We start from the raw sequence: 22,787 nt of genomic DNA, 5'->3' as shown, positions 1-22,787 counted from the left end.
TGCCAGGGACCTATGCTAACAGTGGGAGGGGTGTATGTCTCCCTGTTAACCAGTGTGTGTCCGTCATAAAACCCAGCAGCCCTGGGTTGATAAGCTATTGGCTGGCCAGTGTCTGGGTGCCCAGGGATAGCTCTGTTCAGCAAAAGCTGGATGTAAAACCAATCAACCTGCCAAACATGAACTAAGAATTGACATGATGGTATGGAGGAGTCTGGACATCCTATGTATCCAAGGAAAAAGATGAAAGGGCAGTGCAGCAAAGACACTTGGTTTGGTATCCAGAGTCTACTACTCAGGAGGAGGACAGGCTAGAAATGGTGTGAGAATTGTGATGTGAGAGAGGATTCAGACGGCAGTGAGGGATGTCATCAGAATTAATGACAGACTCATGGCAGTCAGACTCCAGTGTAATGATAAGACAATATTCATAATCTCAGCCTATGCCCCACAGCAGGGTTGTGATTGCAGGACCTACTAGATAAAGCAGGGCAACATGAATTTGTGTTGATAATGGGTGACTTCAATACAAATATTGGAGCAGAATATGAGGACTGTCTGGGTCGGGTCCACATGGGTGGGGCAACAGAAATAAAGGAGAGGCTATTCCAGACTTCTACCTGGTGGCTTCATAGGAGCAAATACATGCATACAACTCAGTAGACTACCTCCTAGTAAGGAAAGGGCACTGGGGAATAATCAGTGATTGCAAAGTCACCCCCAGTGAAACAGTCAGCCCACAGCATAAACCACTGGTTGCCACAATCAGCTGCAATCAGTGGTCAGAGAAGGCTCTAAGGTCAACAAACTGAAGACCTAGAAGTTAACTGGATTGAAAGTACAACAGTTCAAGGAGGTAATCAGGACTCTAGCACCCCAAGAAGAGGAGGACATAGGTGGAGTTGAAAAAGAATGGCAGCACCTCAAAGCAGCATGTGTGAGGACTACAGAACAGATATGTGGCCAAGCCAGGTAGGGAAATAAGGTGCATAAGGAAAGCAGGTAGTGGAATGCAGAGGTCCAGGAAGTCATGAAAAGAAACAAAGAGTGCAGAAAAAAGTAGGAGAGAGAAAAGCCAAACTAGGCTAGGAAGGAATACTGGGTGGTTAACAAAAGAAGCTAGGAAAGGAGTTGAAATAGCAAAGAAGGCACAGAGGCACTCTACCAGCATTGGGAAAGTGACTCACTAGGTGTCACAAAGAAACTATATCAGGTTGCAAGGCAAAGACAGAAAGATAAAGAAGATGGTCAGATGCTCTTCATAGGAGATTCCAGAACAACCTGCTCACTAGTCCACCGGACATCAAAGGCAGATGTAAGGAGTACATCCAGCAGTGTCTGAATGAAAAAAACTCCACAAAGCTGTGCTGTGCCAGACACAGCCTGTGATTACAGAAGCATAGGAGCCCTCCCTAGAAGAAGTAAGAATAGCACTAAGGAAAAATGAAGTTGTGGAAAGTAGCAGGCTCAGATGAGTTCACAGTAGATATGATAAAGATGCTGGGTGAGACAGGGGAGAAATGGCTCCTGAGGGTACTCATAGCAGTGTGGATAGAAAGAAATATCCCAGATAACTGGAGAATAAACATACTTATGCCAGTGTACAAGAATAAAGGAGACATCAACAACTGTGGGCAATACAGAGCTATCAAACTCCTGTCACATTGCATGAAAGTTCTGGGGAGGGTGATTGATAGATGCAGTGAGACTGATAGTGAGGAAAGACTCCAACCGGGAATTCCTAGACTTGGAGAAAGCATATGACAAGGTTACAAGAAAGATGATTTGGGCAGTAGTGTGGTAGTTTGAAGTCCCAGAAACATTGGTAGAATTAGTGCAGGCTATATACAAGGACCCAATGACTCAAATATGAACAGTGTTCAGTGTCACAGAGGGGTTTCCAGTGAAACTGGGTGTGCACCAGGGTTCAGCTCTGAGCCCACTGCTGCTCATACTGTTGCTGGACTACATTAGTAAACAGGTTGGAGGGGACAGATCAACAAAGTTGCTGTATGCAGATGATGTGGCATTACAGGCAGACTCTGAGCAAGAACTTCAGCAAAGGATAGGGGAATGGAATGCAAAACTGAAGGCGCATGGGATGAAACTGAGTACAGATAAGACAGTGGCAATGGCAGCAAACTGGGGAAATCAGAAGAAGCTGATAACTGAGGTAGAAGGGAAGATAGTGGAACAGGTTAACAGCTTCAAGTACCTGGGAGGAGTGATTGAGGAGAACGGAAGTCTGAATGAAGGAGTCAAAGCTAAAATTAAAGGGGTGCAAACAACTGGCATAGAGTGTTAGGTGTAGTGTATTATAGACGAAAGCTGATGAAGCTGAAAAGTAAGGTGTACAAAACAGTGGTGCGACCAATGCTAATGTATGGTACAGAAACCTAGGCAGTAAATGCAGAGCAGATGAGGAAGCTAGAGGTGATGGAAATGAAGTGCCAGAGAAGGGTGTAGGATGCACACTGTGGGACAGAAGAAGAAATGAGGACATACAATAAGAGCAGAAGCTAAAGTAGATCCAATTGCAGAAAAGGTCAGAGAACAGATTATGGTGGTTTGGACAAGTGCAGAAAAGCAGAAGACAATCTGGTGAAGAAGATTTCATACAAACAGGAAGAAGATAAGAGGAAACAAGGACATCCAGCAAAGAGGTGTAGGGACTGTGTGAAAGAAGATCTGTGACAGGCATGAGTGTCAAAGGAGTGTGGCACTGAATCTAGAGAGATGGTGACAGATAACACAACACCCCAGCTCCATACGATGATGATAATTTTTGAATCATTAAACTAGGTGTATTGTATCCTATCCTATAGATGGTTTTAATGACACAGAGACAATTTTGATTGGAAAATTAAGCTATCTGCTGAATCTGTGCCAATTTATAGGCTAAGTCCAGAGTAGTGATTTAGATGTAATAATTTGAATCTGAACTTTTGTAATCCAAACCATTCTTTTTATAATTTCATACAACCTACTATGTTTTGTAGAGTGAAACAGTGCTGAGTAGATGATGGAAGGTTGATTAGGCAACTCTGTTATATGTACTGCATAGTTTTTCTGCCATGTGTTTGTTCAGGTTTTCCAGCGGTAATGTACTGTATGGCAGTTTTGTGTGAGTACAGTCTGCACAAGGACCAGCCTTGATCAGGAGCCAGAAGCAGTCTTACTGTATAAAATGCAGTAATGTTTTAGTTTGTTTTCTTAACTACATTATCTGCTTTCTCTTTAGAAGAAAATACCTTAAAAATGTGATCACTTGATATTTCCAAATGTCTTATTAACTATAGGACCTGAGATTCCTACAATAGTAGAGACATTTGAGCTTGTAGTGACAGTGGCAGTAGTTTTCCAGATCATGTTTTCCAGAATAGATAATCTTTGATTTCTTTTTATTTAGGACTTAGCCTACTATTGTCAATCCATTTACTGTTGAATCCTTCTCATACTTTGCCTATTAGCTATAGTCCTTTTGTATGTTAGACCATGCTAAGAGTAGTTGGAGACTGAGGAATGGCTTCCTGAGGACCCTTTATATGCAACCTATAGGGCTTGGGGAGTATGTTTTGGCAGACTATAAACTTTCTTCTTGTTAGGTAGTTGGCGAACCAGTTCAGTACTGACTCAAGATAAATCAGTTGTTTGTCCTGTGAAATCAAGTGATACTGAAAGAGTAATACCCTGATCAATCCTCTGTTCTACCACTTTTGACCTCCAATGTCATCTTTTAAGTCAGCAGTCATAACTCACTTAATATCCATCTCATATTTTTTGTACTGTGATTTTTATTTAGGATAATTTATCCTATTGCTGTCTATAATCTTTTTATGTTGAACTAAATGCTGCTAAATTCAAAAGTTAAATACATATTTAGTGTAGCATCTCTCCATTAATGTAATTTAGTCATAAGTGTATTAGCTAAATATAACGACACTACTTGTTATGAATACATGCTGTTTACAATCATACCTTTTGGTCATGAAGTATTTATTATTATTATATTTATTTATTTTGTTGACAAGAAGATAGTCTGATCTGCAAAGTGTGTTTTGGCAAAGTCCAGGCAACCAGAGTTTTATTAGGTAATTCAAATAATCTACAATCTAAAACCAATCAAAGCAGAGCTGACAGAGTAGTAACTACTGTATTATGATCCAAAGACATGCATCTGGAGCATTTCTCCCCGGTCCTCCGCTGAAAACAGGATCTGTGGAACCTAGTCGGACTTTCCCGGTCAACAAATGTTAAATAAAAATAAATAAAAATAAAAAAAATGATGCAGCTACACTTGCAGAATACAGAAGGATGGTAGTGAATCACTAAAATGACTTGTTGCTAGGAGTGGATAAACAAATGCATTTGTTTAATGCAGAGTCAAGGCCAAAGAGTTTTTTATAGGTGGCTCCTGTATGAAATATAAACTCAAAATCAGATAAATGTGATCATGTTGCTCCATATTGATCAGGAAATATCTCACCAAGCCTGTCAAACAAAATGCATATTTTTTTTCTAGGAGGGAAGACCACCATTCCCTGCACCCTCTAAACAGTGAACTTCACTTTACATGCCTCCTTACTTAAATTTGCTAACACCATGGTTTATCTACCACAAAGAAAATATATTTCTGTATCTTTCTAGAGTAAAAATATTTGTCACACAGTCTGCAGTGTTGCAGTAATGTCATTTCCCATCAGATTTAATGATGTTACTGCAGTGTTGCACTCATTTCATTTAATGGGAAATACTGTCAGGAAAATATAATTACAGGGAAATGGGTTCAAGGTTTGGACTGTCAACAACTTACATTTGACCACATGCAGGACTTCTATTACAGTTCTGCCCTTCAAGGTTTTACTTTAGTGCTAACATGAAGGTTGTAACATTAGGTTATGACCTAATGTTGATGCAGTCTCTCTTCCACTGACCTGGCCCTTTCACTGAAAGGCTTTAACAATATAGTGCAGGCTGTATCTGGAGCAGAACTACAGATCTCAGTGTTCTGTTAGGACATAAATACTGCAGAAATCATGGAAGGGTAGGGCAGTTGTCAAAGTTCTAGGTGGATGGAAATATGATAAAAATTACTTGGCCTGCCTAGTCTTCTTCTCCCGTATTGGTAAGCTGCAGTTCTAACTTAACCAACAACATATTTTCTCTTCTGCCTAGCATATATCTTCTAGGTCAAGAAAAGCTATCATCTCATTCTACTCCTCCCTCATTAGACTATAATAAAATAAAATTCTCCTTTCCATATGTACTTGTATACATTTATGACAACTTGAAAGTTTCCTCACTAAAGAGAATCAAATTCATGACTTCCTTGTATTACACAGACCACCTTAACTCAGTTTCTCTTTTTTCTGTTTTTTTTACAGACTCTTGAGGCAATACTTCTGCCTTGTCTGCAAAACCTCAAAGGACCCAGTCCTATGTGACCTCCTACACATCCAGAAAAAGAGGCAACACCTTAAACACTTGCTCAGATGAATTAACTTCCACTACAGCATAAACAGGGCCTACTGGTGAGACAGATCTCTCTCTCAAGTAATCCTTGTTTTATGGAGTAGATTGTTTTATATGTAAAGTAAAACAGCTCCCTGACCTTCTTTAAGCACTGCCTGGAGAAATGGACTGGAAACTGTAAATTCACCCCGGTATGGTCCCTGAAACCCCTCTTTGAAAGGGTATGAAATTAGGTAGTAACTATTCGTGTTGTAGGTACTAATGAAATAGAATTTATGGGCTAGCATGTTATCAACAGCCAAGTAAGAACCTATGAACCTGTAAGAATTGATTTGTGTTTGTCCCCTCTATTTTTGAAGTCTGTCATTGTTTTTAATATTACCACTTCTCCAGGAAAATGTTTACATTGATCTACTTCCTTTAACAAAAAAGTACATCCTCAGATCTCCCTTGAGTAGTTTAATGAAAACATGCACCCACACAGAGTCCATAGGTTTTTGAGGTACTTAAATGTTCCTTGAGGAGAATTCTGAAATACTAAATTAAAAACAAATGTTTGAAACAAGTGTAGTTTGTTTTCCTTTCTGTATTGTGTATCTATGTCATTGTCTACAATGTAAAAATGTAATAAAAGTGTTAAAATATATAGTCCTTTGCATGGAAGACAAATTTCTCCAAACTCCCCTTAAGTAAAAATACAGACTGCAAAGCATTACCACAGTGATGATGTGAGGTATTGCCAGCTATGCCTGGAGAAGTAGGCCAGTCGATGTGTAACATATGCCAGCATAGCCAACTGGAATTTAATAAAGAATTATATGTTAGTTGAATCTCAAACTGATTTATACAGATGCTTGTGTTGAAAATGGATTTGTGAAGTTGCTTGTGTTAAAAATGTACCAACAGTGGGTCCTGACTGTATTGTAAATGAATTAAATATATATAAGAGAAGAGAAGAGGTTAAGCTCAGCTCCAGCTAACTTTGGAAAATAGTAAGAAACTAAATTACTGAGCCTAGCTAGACCATAAAGATGTTATGTCACAGTTTCAAATGAAGCCAGAGATGCAACGTCTTTAAGAAGCATGGTTTGTTAGTGTCAGTAGGAGGAATAGAAGTTTGTTTTATGACTTCCAAAAGCTAAGCCAGATCTAAGCAATGCTTTTATGTGTATATTATTGACATGTAGGTGCTAAATCTACTTTCTGAGGGGTTAAAAACAATGATAGACTTCAAAAATAGAGGGGACAAACACAAAGCAATTCTTACAGGTTCAAAGTTTCTGCAATTGGGGGGGTGCATGGGAACCAGAATTAAGATGACCAGATGTATGTGATCTTATTCTGTACAGAAATAATATTTTAATATTAGGTGAGACAGAAGTCTCAGGGCAGTCTGTTTCTTGGAACTTGACATAGAAGGATCCCTCACCTAGTTCATCTTGCCTTGCTCTGTTAAGTAAGTAGGAACAGTAATTCTATAGATCAGTCAGGAAAATATAGTGAGAATAGTTAAGTATTTTTTTCTGTAATGGTGTGACTCTTTCCAGCTATATTGTTTTTAATATTTCCTGTGATTGAAACTCTGGTGTTTACTGTAAATAGATATTTCATATTTTCATGTTATTTTATTATTTATTATTAAACATATTTAAACTTTTCATTGTGGCTGGTCCTTTGGAGAATATTTTAACATTTGAGGGTACTTATATCTATTGATGAAACTGTGGCCACTCCTGAAGCCTGGCTGTTTGGTCAACATTACCATTTGTATTAATATTAATTTCACTCAGTATAATTGGGTACCCTTACAAGAGCCTTAGGTAGCTGGCTTTGTAGTGTTTCAGGGCCATGATAACTACCTTATAGTCTGGGCTGAAGGGGTCACAGCAGGTAAATCTATGCCAGCCTTTCCCAGGTGTGTGTGTGTGTGTGTGTGTGTGTGTGTGTGTGTGTGTGTGTGTGTGTGTGTGTGTGTGTGTGTGTGTGTGTGTGTGTGTGTGTGTGTGTGTGTGTGTGTGTGTGTGTGTTTGTGTGTATATGTGTGTATATGTGTGTATGTATGAAAATCTAATCTCACAGTGTGTGTCAGCTACATGGAACAGGGACCCAAAGCACTGGTTTCACAGATAGGGTGCTTGAGGACTTGGCTTGGACACTCAGCTAAGGACTTAACCCTATAGCTATGCTAGTGGGAAGCCTTACTGGGGCCCTGGAGGGAGATATATATAAAGGAATCCAGACCCTGGGCTGATTGCATTCCCTGTGTGATCTTAAGGGAAACTGTGCTTGATGCAGAGAGGTATGCATCTGGAAATACTGAGTGCATCCATTTGTATTTCAAGTGAACATCCCTCTCCAGTTTCAGTGGTGAGCATTTAGGCTCCTTGATTACTCCCCCACAGTGGGAACATTACAACCACCATGGGGTATATTATTTTACTTACCATTTGCTTATTATGCAGATTGTGGTGTAGGAAGCTATGGTGGAAGTGACTTATATTTAATTTATGGCTTCAGTATTTGAGGTGGTGGCACAGGAGGACAGCCATGGTCATAATGAAGGGAGGGTGCACACTCAGATGCACCTCATGATGGATCCCTAGGGAGGCTGGGGCATTGGCTGAGTCACCACAGAGGTGGAATAGTACACCAGCATATCCCATTGCACTTCTGTCCTTGGGCTTCGCTAGGGGCAGGGAAGTCAGGGTATAACCAAAAATACTCCTTCAGCAGTATGATGCTACAGCAGGATCCTCAATCTACTCATTGGCCCTAGATGTGCATCAGGGTTAGCCCCAGAGTGTCTAAGGGAGGTCATGTAGACCTTCTGAATGAGGAGAGGACCTGGGAGTTAGCAGAGGGTCAGCTGTGGGATCCAAAATTGTTAACTGGGTAAGTAAGCTGGCCACAAGTGCAAATGTAATATAGTTATACATAATCAGTTTAGTGTCATCTAGCAACCAGCATGACAGAAGTATTCTAAGAAATCCCATGCAGACTCTACACTGACAGTGATAAGAAGATAGGGGAATCTGGAGCCATGATGCAGGTATTACGTCACATAAACACCCTGATTCCCAATATGCTGTATTTTGTTAAGCAGGTTTTGGCCAAATTAAATTTGGTATTTTTTACCTCAGTATTTTAAAATTTAATCTTTCAAAATTCAGGATTCAGCAGTGCTCCCATTTATATCATGCTCTCTTCTGTCTCCTTAAGCCTCTACATATTAATCTCTTTGATTTTTCTTTCTAAGGCTTCTGGCAAATGCCATTACCATTTTTCTTGCTTGGCACTGTCTGTATTCTATACAAATGCTGGTGAAAATGAAGAGCATAGGACTGAATGTAATACTCCATCTAACATTAGCACTGTACCTCTTCTTTGCTGCTTAGCTTTTTACATATAAGTACCTTTGGATCTATCTCTGCTTTTGATTGTGTTAAAGCTTTCCATACATTTTGTACTCCATTAACAAGTTATTCCTTCTGTGATGACCATGCCCTGGCCCAGCAGTCAAGGAGCCTCAATCATGACCACTAACACCAGGGAGGTCGTCTCATAGAAGAGGAAAGGATAACTAATACACACAGTAAAGAACAATTTCCCTTAAGTGCACAAAGAGATCACAGTCAGTCTGGGGCTGGTTGCTCCCTTGCTCCCCAGGTCCCCAATAAGACTCCCCACTGGCACAGCTATAGGGTTCAGATCTCAGCCTAGCTGGCAAGCTAACCTCCAGTACCCTATCTGTCCAACCAGTGCTTCATGTCCCTGCCCAGGTAGCTGACACACACCCACACTTTGAGATAAGTATTTATACAACTTCACAGACACTCCTGGGAAAGGCTGACACAGATTCTCTAGCTGGGCCCCTTTACCCAGACTATACGGTAGTAATTACTGCCACCCCCAGCTTAATAATTATCAGCTACCCAAAGGCCCTTGAAAGGGTGTTCAATTATTACTGTGCAATATTATTATCCAATTGGTAATGCGACTATTCTATCTAAGGCTTATTAGAGTGGTTTATTAAAATCAACTCTATAAATATGCAATGTACTCTAGAGCCTACTATCTCTACACAAACCAGCCACAGGTAAAGGTTTTTAAAATATTTAATAATAAATAATTAAAGCACAAGACAATTCTACTACACCACATTGATATCTAAGAGTTCAGAGATCACACAGAAACTTAAAATAATACCGTAGGACAGGTCTGATGTCAAAGAAAGACACTTAATCCAACTTTCTAACCTTTAGCTATTCTTAAGAGAAAACACAGTGCTACAATCCTACTTACAGACATATAGAGCATAAGCAGTGCTGGGGTTGATGGTCCAAGACAAAATGCGTACAGTGTCTCACTGAACAATAGTTTTTAAAAACACTAACAAACAGGTCTGCTAAAGTCCTCCCAAATTACATCATTTTGACACTTAGGTTTTCCCAGTATTCACATTACATCATTTTGACACTTAGTCTGGAGTTCCGAGGCAAACAAACTGCATTACTTAGCAAGCTAACACCTGCTCAGGAAACTATAACAATAAAAGACATTTCACATGTACACTCTAGCAATCATTCTTTAAGTTAAGACAATAGAAAGAATGTGTTCAGCCAACCGGTTCGACACCACCATTTAGATAATTGTAACTTCAAAGAATATTTGAAATGCTTGGTTTGGTTTTCCTTACAGCAGATGGTAATATTGCAACAATCTTGAAGTTCACATTTTACAGTGTTTTCTTTCATTTAAGAACACAAGCTTTTATTTTACATTTATATATACAAATAATAGAATAATGTATCAAATTATATTTGACTAGGCTGGCAGCCTTCGCCCATCTTTCCCTAATCTTCACACCTTCATAAATGCAAGAATTACATTCTATGAATTAAATAAATAATATCATAGTCATCAGCCCTTAATGCACAGCCATCTTACTTTACTTAATGAAATGTATTATTGTCTTCTGCTGGAAGATTTGAACATAACACCATGTTATGTTTAGGTTGGTTTGAATTCCCTCTGTGTTGGTGGCTGATGCAGGGTGTAATGAAGGACATATTCAATTTTAGGGATTAGAACTCATTTGTCTGTTGCCATTTATGTTTTTAGCTAACAGTGTCTCTTGTGTTTTTATCATGAGCAGTGCTAGGTTTAGATTCTAATCCAGCCACGATCTGCAGTTTAATGGCTTCTGGTCCACATGTCACAGGGCAGGTAATTTTTCAGATGATTAGGGTTTTGCGGAGACCCACAAAACACTTTTTTTTGTAAGTATGTGTTGAGTTAATTTGTTAATTTTTACACTTAATTTATCTAGTTAGGGTTACAGAAGTTGGAGTCTATACTAACAAGCAACAGGTAGAAGGCATGAAGCTGTCTTAAATGAGATGTCAGTCAGCTAGAAAATGTATACACACTGCACATTTATCTACTGGTGATTTTCAGTATTGCTAATTCTCCTACTCATGTCTTTGAAATGTGTGAAGAAAAGACAGATCCTCATAAAAAAAAAAGTGAAAGACATGAAACTCCATTTAGAATGCAGATCAGCTGGGAATCAAACCAAAGAATGAAGAAATGTATGGCAGCAAATATAACTGCTATACTGACATTGTTTTTTTTCTTGAACCATAAGTTTGCAGTGGTAAGGTCACTTACTGCTCAGAGCAGAATTACCTGCATAGTCACTGTTGAGAGCAGTTGTGTAGTTGGAGAATTCCATTTTGTCTTCATAAGGTCACACTACTGCCCCCAGCCTACCTGTCATTCAAAAAGAGACACATCTCTCAAACTGTTGCCCCCCCCCATACCTAATAAATGTGTGCATTATTTTCAGCTATTCCCTCTAAAACTGTTAAAGATGTTTTTACACTAGAAATCCTCTGTGTCAGCAAGCCAGCAAACTACATAACTCCTGTTGGGGGCATTAATTAAACAACTGTAGACATAAGGTTGTATGAAGATATATATGTATATATAAATGTGTGTGTGTGTGTGTGTTTGTCTTCTTTGAGTGATGCTCAGAAAAAAATGTACTCAGTACAGTACAAAACGTTTGATCTGCTACACCTTTGACGTTTGGCTAAAAACTACAGATCATCTGCGTAAAAAGAATAATGCAACTGTAGCTGGTTCACATGCATTAATCACAGCTATGAATGGTGACAGATGCAGCACAGATCCCTGAAGGACTCCTTTTGTGTAAGTACATGCTTGGCCAAGTCATTGGTGACTGGTCTTCTGAATAACCTTGCACAACTCACATGATCAGGAGCGGCCTTAGGTCAACTGGTACCCTAGGCAAAAGGGCTCTACGGTGCCCCCCCACACCACCCAAGTGCCCCCATCCTGGTCTACCTACACCAAATAAATACCAGAAAAGTGTCCCTGGTAGAGTGGCACCCTAGGCAGCCGCCTAGTTGGCCTATGCCTAAGGCCGGCTATGCACATGATTCCCTTTACTTTGGCTCTCTGTAAGTTTACCTCAGATAAAGTTAAATTTCACATGACTGTAGCTTTATTTTTTTCTTCCCATCTTTCATAAAATGATACTTTTTGTGTTACTTTCTAGTCTTTCAGAGCTACTACAGATTGAAAAGCAATCATCAATAGATATGTTTGGTTTGATTACACTGTGAGTGTTATTCATAGTCCTGTTCTTCATTGATACATAGTGGCATTCCAAAAATAGTGGCACTATGAGATATGTAAATATAATTGGCTTATGTGAACCACACTGTCTATGGGAACATAGAGGTGTTTTGGTAAACACACCTCCTTACAGCAAAAAATTTACTACAGGGATTAGGTGCCTTACACATTGGCATGTTACTCTGATGCATACAGATAACCATAAAAGGGCCTCATTTGCTGTGCAATGCAAAACATGTAAAGGACCCTGAACTTACGGTAGTAATATGTGACAGAACCATGGGTAAGTGGCTTTATGCTGAGCTAAAATGAGGGGAAAACACTTCATTTTATTGTTATTTGAGTACTTTTGCATACATGGACAAACTACTGAAAGGGTCGCTGGGGGGAATGTTTCATTTTGGTTTCAGATGAAGTGCTTGTGCATATATGGGCAAACTACTAAAGTGGCCACTGGGGAAAATGTTTAATTTTGGTGTCACTGAAGTGCTTGTGCACACATGGGCAAACTATTGAAGGGTTTGCTGAGTGAAATGTTTCATTTGGTGTCACTGAAGTGCATGTGCATACATGGACAAACTACTGAGAGGTTGCTGAGGGAAATGTCTCATTTGGTGTCATTCTAGTGCTTGTGTGTACATGCTCAGACTACTGAAGGGGTCACAGAGAGAAATGTTTTATTTGGTGTCAGTGAAGTGCTTGTGTGCACATGGTCAAACTACTGAAGGATTTGTTTGTGGAATGTTTTGTTTAGTGTTAATTGAAGCACTTGTGCATACTTGGTCAAACTGCTGAATGTGTCGACGGGAGACATGTTTCATTTGATGCCACTGAAGTGCATGTGTATACATGATCTAACTACTAAAGGGGTCACTGAGGGAAATGTTTCAATTGGTGTCAGTTGAAGTGCTTGTGCATACATGGTCAAACTGCTGAATGTGTCGACGGGAGAAATGTTTCATTTGATGCCACTGAAGTGCATGTGCATACATGATCTAACTACTAAAGGGGTCACTGAGGGAAATGTTTCAATTGGTGTCACTTGAAATGTTTTGTGCATACATGGTCAAACTACTGAAGGGGCCACTGGGGGAAATGTTTCATATAGTGTCAACTGAGGTGTTTGTGCAAATATGTCAAGCTACTAAAGGGGTCACTGAGGGAAATAACTTCTGTTGCTGTCATACAAATGCTTGCACATACTTGAATAAACTACTGAAAGGGATCAGTGGGGGAATAATTCATTTTGGGTTATGTAAGTGCTTGTGCATATATGGTTCGTGGATTGCAAAGTGGATACAAAACACACATCAATGCATTTAAGAACTGGTGTGCATACAGTGCTTTGTTTAGACTATGAATCGCAAGAACATTTCATTAGCTTATGCCGCTTTACGCAATTTCTCATTTTCATCTCAGTAAACTTAGTTTGCTTATTCTAAATTGTAGGCATCGTGCCTTACCATAGATGGCCTCTATGAATTGCACTATGCTTACTCAGAAACATCACAAAATACCCTACCACATCCGCGCAATGACTATAAATGCCACCATGTGTCTTTGCAGTCATTCCTCTGTCCCAGGTAACACTTCATATGGCAACCAACAGTGAGTACTGCAGATTCTATACCATGATGTTTGCTACAGGACAATAAACTTTTTCTTATGATTACATGTTAAATTTGAAAATGAAAGTGAATGTAAATTCGGTTTAGAACAACAATCGGGAACTGAGATGGCAGTGCTTTGTTTTTGAAATGAGATTGCTCTGTTACCTTCACTTCATTCAAGCTTCTCACCACAAGCTGCATCATAATTGCTCACAATTACTTTTAGTAAGTCAAAATTATTACAGTTTTCATAACATTACAAACACCTGCTATTTTTGGCAGAATTATTGAGTCATGTAATTAAGGATTATTAGAGTCTTTTTGAATATAGTACAGATGGAAAAAAAACGCTAGTAGTAGAACACAGATGTACTTCAGAGCCAATGAGCAAAGGATAGTAAGAGGCCATGATTAAATACTGTGACAGTCATTTATACTTTAGAAATACCCACATTCTGTAAGCAGCTCTGCTAAGGAAACAGTTGCCTGCTGTGCTCTTCATGAATAACTTTAATTTGTGTAATTTATTAGGTCACTGAGCCTACTGACTGTTTCTGTACCTTTTTACCTGTAATGTCATTATGTTAGATAAAAGGAAAACCGATATCTTTTCAGTTAAATGACCTTTGAATCACACCCTTACTCTGAGATAAAGCAGTTAAGCAAACAATTTGCAATTGCAAATATATCTGAATGAAATGTTAGATAAGAATAAAAAAAGAAGATGGCCATTGTCATGGGCTTTAGAAGAAACAAGTCAGCCTTTCCTACTGTTCTGCAACTCACTGATGCACTAACATGCTTTAATGTTTAGAGTAACTTCTAAGTGACGAAGATCTGGAAATCATTCAGATGGGGGACTTCTAGCTGTTTCTTTGTCACCATCCTCATTTTCTACAAAGAAATGTATTAAAAATGATGTCATCCTGAGATAACATTTCAAGTAAAGTTACTTATTTTCAAAGATATTTAAAATCAATATGTTTAGCTCCAATGTTTTTAAGAGCAGCAATGAACTAATTTACCCAAATGAAAGGGTTATAGCAATAGAGGAATCCACCAACCCCCCCCCATCCCCATCTGCCATATGGGTGGTCAGATACAGCAACTTCATGGAGCTCCTAGGATATGATTCTTGATCCTTGCCAGCAGTGCAGCCATGTCATTTTATTTAACTTGCTTGTTTGCCAACTAGGTACACATACTAGATCTCAGGCACTTTTCAACCACTAGCCAGATGATACGGGCACATATCAATTATATAGTTCTATCGCTTAATCTATCCATCTATCTCTCTTTCTGTCTGTCTCTCTTTATATATATATATATATATATATATATACACACACACACACACACACACACACACACACACACACACACACACACACACACACACACACACACACACACACACACACACATTTAGTTTAGTGCAGCTAACCAATTGTGTTTTTCTGGGAGATAAGAGGAAAACAGCATGCCCAGGCAAAACCTACACAGAAATGTGAGGAAGAGGCAAAGCTCCGGATTAACTGAACCCCCAGACCCTGAAGCTATCGTGCAAAGATCTCTCCACTAAGTTATTGTGCTGTTCTCTCTCTCTCTTGTGCTACTGGAATGATTAGACAAGCTAATCATTTATGCTGGCTCACATCTGCACATTTTTTTACTTCTGTGACTCTACTTTTGTCTGTGGTCTACTGATGTCCACCTTGTGATCAGATTATATTAAACGGTTCATTGGAGTCTGCAAAGAAGATATACAGCTAGCCCTGGAAGACACAGAGTTAGTTTAGTTTCACATTCAGAAGTTTTTTTTTTTTAACTAAGAATAAGCTCCTAGCTATTAATAGAGAAGGTTGTCAGTGAGCATTTTCATGTAATTTTCCTTCTCAGCTAACATTTCATTCAGATATATTTGCAATAATGAATTCTTTGGTTAACTGCTTTATCTCAAAGTAAGGGGCTGGTTCAAAAGTCATTTAACTGAAAGGATATCTGCTTTTTTTCTTTTTTTTATCACCAAACTCTTGGCATAGCCTTAGTTTTCTTAGCTACATGTTTACTTATCTTGGCATGCAATGTCTGCTAATGTGAATAAACCCACTGTGTGACACAGAGCTTTAAAAGCATTTAGAATGTGCTGCACTCTTAAGGAAGACTGGGAAAGTCTGAATTTTGTGATGGCAGCAGGCTAGCAAACCTTAAAAAGCATTCATTGGCTTTAAGACAAGTTGTGAAATACAGAATCACAGAATTTAGTCTCTTGGCAAACATGTCACGCTTTCATAATCTATTCTTTGCCTTCAGGCACTTTCCTGCCTACATAGATTTAACTTGGTCTGTAGCTTTTAACTCTTTTTCTTGATGAATATTATGTGTTGCACTGTGCAAGGGAGGTACAGGTGTATGTTTCTTGACAATTTTATCTAGCTGTTTTAGTTGTAATATTAACTCTCTGTGTCCCTAATAAGAATTATCTTTCCTCAGTTAACAAATTGCAGGTTGTGTTATTGCTGATAGTGTTTTCATATGTAACTCCTTGGCTCACTCCTCCACATACAGAAAGAACTGGATTTTGTTAATGGCACAAAAATTTCGGCAGGTGGATAATTCTAGATACCTCACTGCCTATGTTGATAATGCATCATTTCACTTTACATACATCTCTTACAGATAATGATGCCTTCACTGGCTGAGGGGATTACTTACCTTAGCCACCCACCAGTATGACCATACATTGAATCTGTTGTCCAAAATGAAGTTTAAGGAACTGATGGGAGAAATTAAATAATTTTATTGAATAAGTACACAAGGAACCTTCAATGAGAGTTCTGCCCTCCTTTATTTGTTGATCTACTACTGTGCTTTAGAAGGATTAATAAAAAAGGACCCTCTTTTGAAAAAAAAAACAAAAAAAAATCCTATGAAACTACTGGTTTCCTGCCTTCCTAAAACTAGTAGAGCCCGGTTTTTAGATTTTGCTGAATTCTGGGCTGTTTGTAAGTTTCTGTGTTGCCCAGACCTTTCTAAGATAGAGGGAAGCTTCTCTGTTCATCAGTGAGAGTGGTGAGCTTTGAACAACCTATCTTTCGCTGGAGGAGTGGTTTCAGCTCAGAATCTGTAGTTTTATTGGCCATTTTGGGCTATTTCTATCCCTTTCATCTTTCTGTTTAAAAACCCGTGTTTGTGCGGTTTTGCACATCACACAGCAGCATTTAACTACGGTTAAACTATTCCCGGTGCCAGAAAGTCTGCTCTTCAGATTTTCCCTTAGAAATAGCTAGCTTTCTAGGTTTTGCACTCTTTTTTTGTTCCCTTAGAAGTAGTCAGTCTTCTGTTTCCTTGTGCTCAGCACTTGTCCTAATCTACAAATTACTGCAGCACTCAACTCTCCTCACTTATCAAGAGGAAATCAGTTCTTAGTACTTAAATTAATAAGCACTAACCAGGCATGTCTAAGGGTCAGCTCCCTGTGTTTTCTCCTGTCCACCTGATGAATCTGTTCATCTTGGTGCAATGTAGCAATTGTCTCATGTACACTAACAACCCTCTCCTTCTACCACCCAACACTACAACCTGGGAGAGATGCACTTATATAGCCAAATTGGAAGCCAAGCTCTCTCCAGCCAAGAATGGACTAGACTGTCAAGAGGAGAAGGTAAACACCACACTGCACTCAACACATAGCCCATCAAAACCTGCACCACCCAAACCCACACATACTAACACACAACACACACCTACATTCATGGAGGCTCTCAACAAACATCTGCCCAAACAACAGAGAACTCCAAAGCTGAAATGCAAGCAACCACCCCCCAACACTACCCGAACGACACATAGCCCACAAAATCAGTGTGCAACTCAACCTCAACCCATAAGGCAAAACAACTTACCCAACACATTAGTCATTGGTGACTATAGTCAGGCACACTGACATCCCTCTCACCAGGCTAAACAAGGAGAAAGTTACTGTCAGCTGCCTGTCAGGTGCCAGGATCCACCATATAATGCACACACTCAGGTCACTCCACAACAAGTATAGGTATGACTCTGTCATTGTCCATGTTGGAGTGAATCACCTGAGATGTACCTCCATGGACTACAAGAAAAGAGACATGAAGGAGCTCTCTGACCATGTAGCCCAGGCAGGTATGACACTAGCCCTGAGAAGCATCCTACCATCGCCCAGAATGATACCACAGTACATGGACAAAATGATGGACTTCAACAATTGGCTAAGCTCCTGGTGTCATTCAAAGGGGATCCAGTATCTGTCTGCCTGGGACGACATGAACACAGGCCACAATCCTTTGCCAGAGATGGCCTGCACCTGTCTCCTCTGGGATTCCGGATACTGGCTTAGGCTCTTGCCACCCCTATAGTGCCTTTTTTAGGCAAGGCTCAAATGTCAAATGCACCACCATAGTAGATATAAACAAGCAAAAACTAAGGGTAATGCTACGCAGTGCTAGAAGTCTAAACCTCAAAATGCACTCACACAAGGTTCTCCTTAAGATGGAGAACATTGACATCTGTGCAGTGACAGAGACCTGGTTTAAGGCTCCAGAGAGCACCCCTCATTACCAGGCTACAATTCTTACCACACCTTTCGGCCACCTAACCTGGACCGAAATACTAAAGAAGGAGGCATGTCCATATTCATAAAGGATACCCACACCTCCAGGCTAGTTGCTCAACATAATGCATCTGAAATTATCCAAGTACAATTAACACTGGGCAAGACTGCAGTTCAGGTTGTAGCTTGTTACAGAGCTCCTGCCATGCCTCAGGATGCCCACTTCATGTTTCTTGATATACTGGATAATATTAAGGTACAGACTAATACCCTAATTTTGGGAGATTTCAACCCCTCCATCAACTGGGAAAACTACTCATGTACTAACTCATTTTCCCAATGTTTTCTGGAATTCATCAATTCCAATGCCCTGGATTAGCTTGTCCATTCCCCTACCAGGGGTAGCAACATCCTGGACCTGGTCATTACCAATATGGGTAACAGTTACTCCATGCCACAGGTCAACTCCTCGCTGGTCAGGTCTGACCACAAGCTAATCACCCTAGACATCTGTATCTCACCCCCCCTCCCCATTAAGGAAACCATCATAAAAAACTTCTTCAAAGCCAACTTCATGCTTAAGTCAGAAGTGGCAAACTTCACTACACCCACCCTGATGGAAAATAGATGCATGACTGCTGAATCAATTACAAATGCACTGTATAAGCACATACACGAGTGCATGGACCATGCCATCCCCAACAGAACCAAGGCACTATCCTCCAAAAAAAGGAAGCCAATTTGGTGGCCTCCTGCCATAAACAAACTCTACAACAGAAGGAAGAACCTGTTGCAAAAAAGAGTAAAATCCCAACATTGCAAGAACTCCCTGGTCAGCCTCAACAAGAAGCTGAGATCTCTCATAAAATCCTCCAAATATATTTATGAAAATAAAATTGCCATGGATTCCAAACACAACCACAAAGCTTTCTACAGCTATGAGAAGAATCTCAATGGCAACACTCAGATCTGCTCTGAACTACAGCACAATGGCACTACATTTACCAAACCAACAGATATTGCCAACATCGTGGCAGACAGGTTCAGTGCAAACTCTCCCCACCCTCCAAAGGGCCCACCCCCATACCAGAAGATTGCATACCCCCTGTAATTATGGATGTACAAGTAAAGACTGCACCCTCCAAGGCCAAGAACACAGCATCCATGGGACTGGACAACATCCCAGGCTGCATTCTGCATGAACTACAGAATGAACTGGTACCCCACCTAAGTACCCTGTTCAACCATAGCCTCACATCAGGCTTTGTGCCTATGGAATGGCACACAGCGACGGTTATCCCACTCCACAAAGGGCGTGCCACCACTGACCCAGGGAACTACCACCCCATTAGCCTGACGAGTCTGGTCTTCAAGGTCATGGAATGCATCATCCTGGAGCTTATAAACAAAGACATAGGTAACCTCAAAACTCTAGACCCCACTCAGTTTGGGTTTGTTAAAGGTAGATCATGCCTCCTAGACCTGATTGACTTCTTTGAAACAGTCACCAGAGCTGTAGATGAAGGTAAGGTGGTGCACACAGCCAGTCTTGACCTCGCCAAAGCATTCAACACCATCTCCCACTCTGGTATTATAGAAAAACTCACTGGACTTGGCATAAATCCCTATGTAATGAGATGGGTGGCCAACTGGCTCACCGACGGAACCCACACAGTGAAGGTACCTGACTCCAAATCCGACTTCAGACCAGTGACAAACTGAGTACCACAGGGTTCGGTCCTGGGTCCTATCCTGTTCTGTATCTACTTCTCTGAAGTCTGGGCTAATACAGCTGGTCTCTGGCTAATGAAATTTGCAGATGACTGCAAACTAGGAGCAATAACTGATTCATCTATGGATGTGGACATTCTACAAAGACGCCTCATTGAGACTGATGCTTGGTGTCAGGGTCATGGCCAGAAGCTCAATGCCAAGAAGTGCATTGTCATCCCCTTTGGGAAAAATGACATACCCATTAACTACCACATAGGTGGTAGCCCACTAAACACCAAAAGTGTGATAAGAGACCTCAGGACACAGGTGGACAGTTGTCTCTCCTTTGATAATTACGTTGCCACAGTTGTGAGGAAATCCTTATATATGGCACACCACATCACAAAGGGGTTCTCCTCCAGAAAAAGAGAGGTCATTGTTCCTCTCTACTCATCCCTCATCAGACCCATTATAGAGTACAATGTCCAGTTTGGCATGTACCTCGCAAGACATCTGCAACAACTGGAAAGACCACAGAAATACCTCACTAGGAGGATTACCAGCCTCAAACAGCTGCCATAAGCAGACCATCTCAAAAAACTCCAGCTCTATTCCGTCGCATATTGCCTACTCAGAGGTGACCTCTGCTTAACATACAAAGCCATGTCTAACCCAAATCTGATGGACATATTATACTTAAAGAAATCCCAATCCCTCTGAGCCACATGCTCCAGGGACCTAAACCTTGTCACCACAATAAACAGAGCATGCTGGAGGGACAGATTCGTGTCTCCGAGACTTCCCATGCTCTGGAACAGGCTACCCATTCATGTCAGGTAAAGCTCCTCATTAGTCCTCTTCAAGAGAAATCTTGACGATTGTATGGGGAACAGGAAATTCACCCCGGGGATCAGTGCTGTGGCCCTGCTTGACAGGGGCACAGGAAAATAATTTTTTGGGGTACCCAAAGCCACGGAACCTCATTTGGCTAGGCTTGTATAGGCCCTAGGGCCAATAGCCTAGTACATACCTATGAACCTATGAACCTTGGAAATAGTAACATGTTGTAGCATGAGTATTATCAGTATGTTAAGTGGGGGCAATATTGGTAACATATAACAAATACAGAAGGTAGACAGAGGTGGGCATAGGAATGCCATGCCACTGGCAAAGAGGCAGTGTGTGGCACATATCTTCAGTCCATAGCAAAGCATATACACTAGAGTAAAAAGATGCATGCAAACCCAATACCACACTGTGCTTATCCGTGCCTAAGCTGGCCACATCATGTACAGATATAGGCAAACCAAGTAACAAAGTACAAAGGGCAGGGCACAATTATCATAATGAGCATATGTTGGAGACAGAGCCCAAGTGTGCAGTGTCTTGTACAGGGATGTGTGTAAGTGCTGCAGAAACTGAAAATGTACACCTTCAAAATGTGTATGAGGTGGAGCTGGAGGGTGTTACTGAAAAAGGCTTTGTGATGGACCAGTGTCACTTGTTGAAGTGTGTGGCACTGGGGCCTGTAGTAGTATGTGTGCATGAGAAAGGGTAATACAAAGATTTTATGACATCGCTGGGTGGGGGACCTGGGAGGTAGAATGCAAAAAGGTGGCTTTAAGATAATTAAATTAGTATTAAGTGTTTTCTCTGGGGAATAAGTTACAGAAAATATGACCATGAAGGCAGAATGAAAATATAAGACTCAAAAAGAGATTTTCTGCTTGGTGATTGGATGTTAAGGAAGAGAAACTCTTCAATGAGTTTTGCTTGTGTGCAGAAGCATTAATTACTTGCAGGATTTAGCAGAAGCAGGACAACTTTGAGGTCATAAAAATATATGAGAAGGTTTGAGTGAAAAGATGAAAACAAACAGGAAAAAAGAAGATAGGATTTTGGTCAAAGGGGCTTGGGCAATATGGATAGGAAGGTGAGAAAATGCTTTGTTTAACAAAGACTAGGACATGAGCTAAATGAATGAGAAAATGTGGTGGAGTAAGATACAATTAGGCTGAAAAGAGATCCTTATTTTTTGATACATTTCTTTGAAGAGATGCAATATAAATAGAATATGAATATTTTATTGTGATTTTTAAGTCTGTTGTTTGCTGGAATGAGCAAAGAGATGTTATGTACAGAGACACATTTTAAATAAAAAAAGCTTTTTTGCTAAATGCTGTAGGTTCTTTAACATATACACAACCTACCAACAATTCAGGTAACTAGGACCTTATTTGTTAATGTCTTATCTAAATGATGGCATCTCAAAAGTGCAACTTTCTTTTATGACCATACAGTGCCAATATTGGAAAATAAATCCATGCAACTGACATATGTCAGAGCCTACGGCATTCTGATCTTTTTCAGCCAGCAGCACTGGCAGCAAGCTTATTCACTAATCTTGATAAATCACACTATTGAAAATAAAAACAAGTACTAAGCTTTTAAGATGTAAAGCAAAAATTTATTATTGTTGATGTGCATTTCTTTATTTGATCTTTTTATTACATTTAACTTGTATTGAAGAATTAAATAGAACTTTAATAATTCCTGTCAAATTAATTACTGGCAAATCAGCACCATTATCAGCTTTACAATATGAGTCATCTTAGGAATTCAGCCCAAGACGCTTCTCTCAGAAAGGATCTACAATCTCTTATAACAAATAGACAGGAATTCACAATTAAAATTGACAAGATGGACAATAAAATAGATACTTTTAAAGAAAAATGCTCACAACAACT

The sequence above is a fragment of the Protopterus annectens genome, chromosome 6.part1 (genome assembly GCF_019279795.1).
Source record: "Protopterus annectens isolate FY-2018-M chromosome 6.part1, PAN1.0, whole genome shotgun sequence".
In the NCBI taxonomy this organism is placed as follows: domain Eukaryota; kingdom Metazoa; phylum Chordata; order Ceratodontiformes; family Protopteridae; genus Protopterus; species Protopterus annectens.
Note: the sequence above shows the minus strand (reverse complement) of the source record.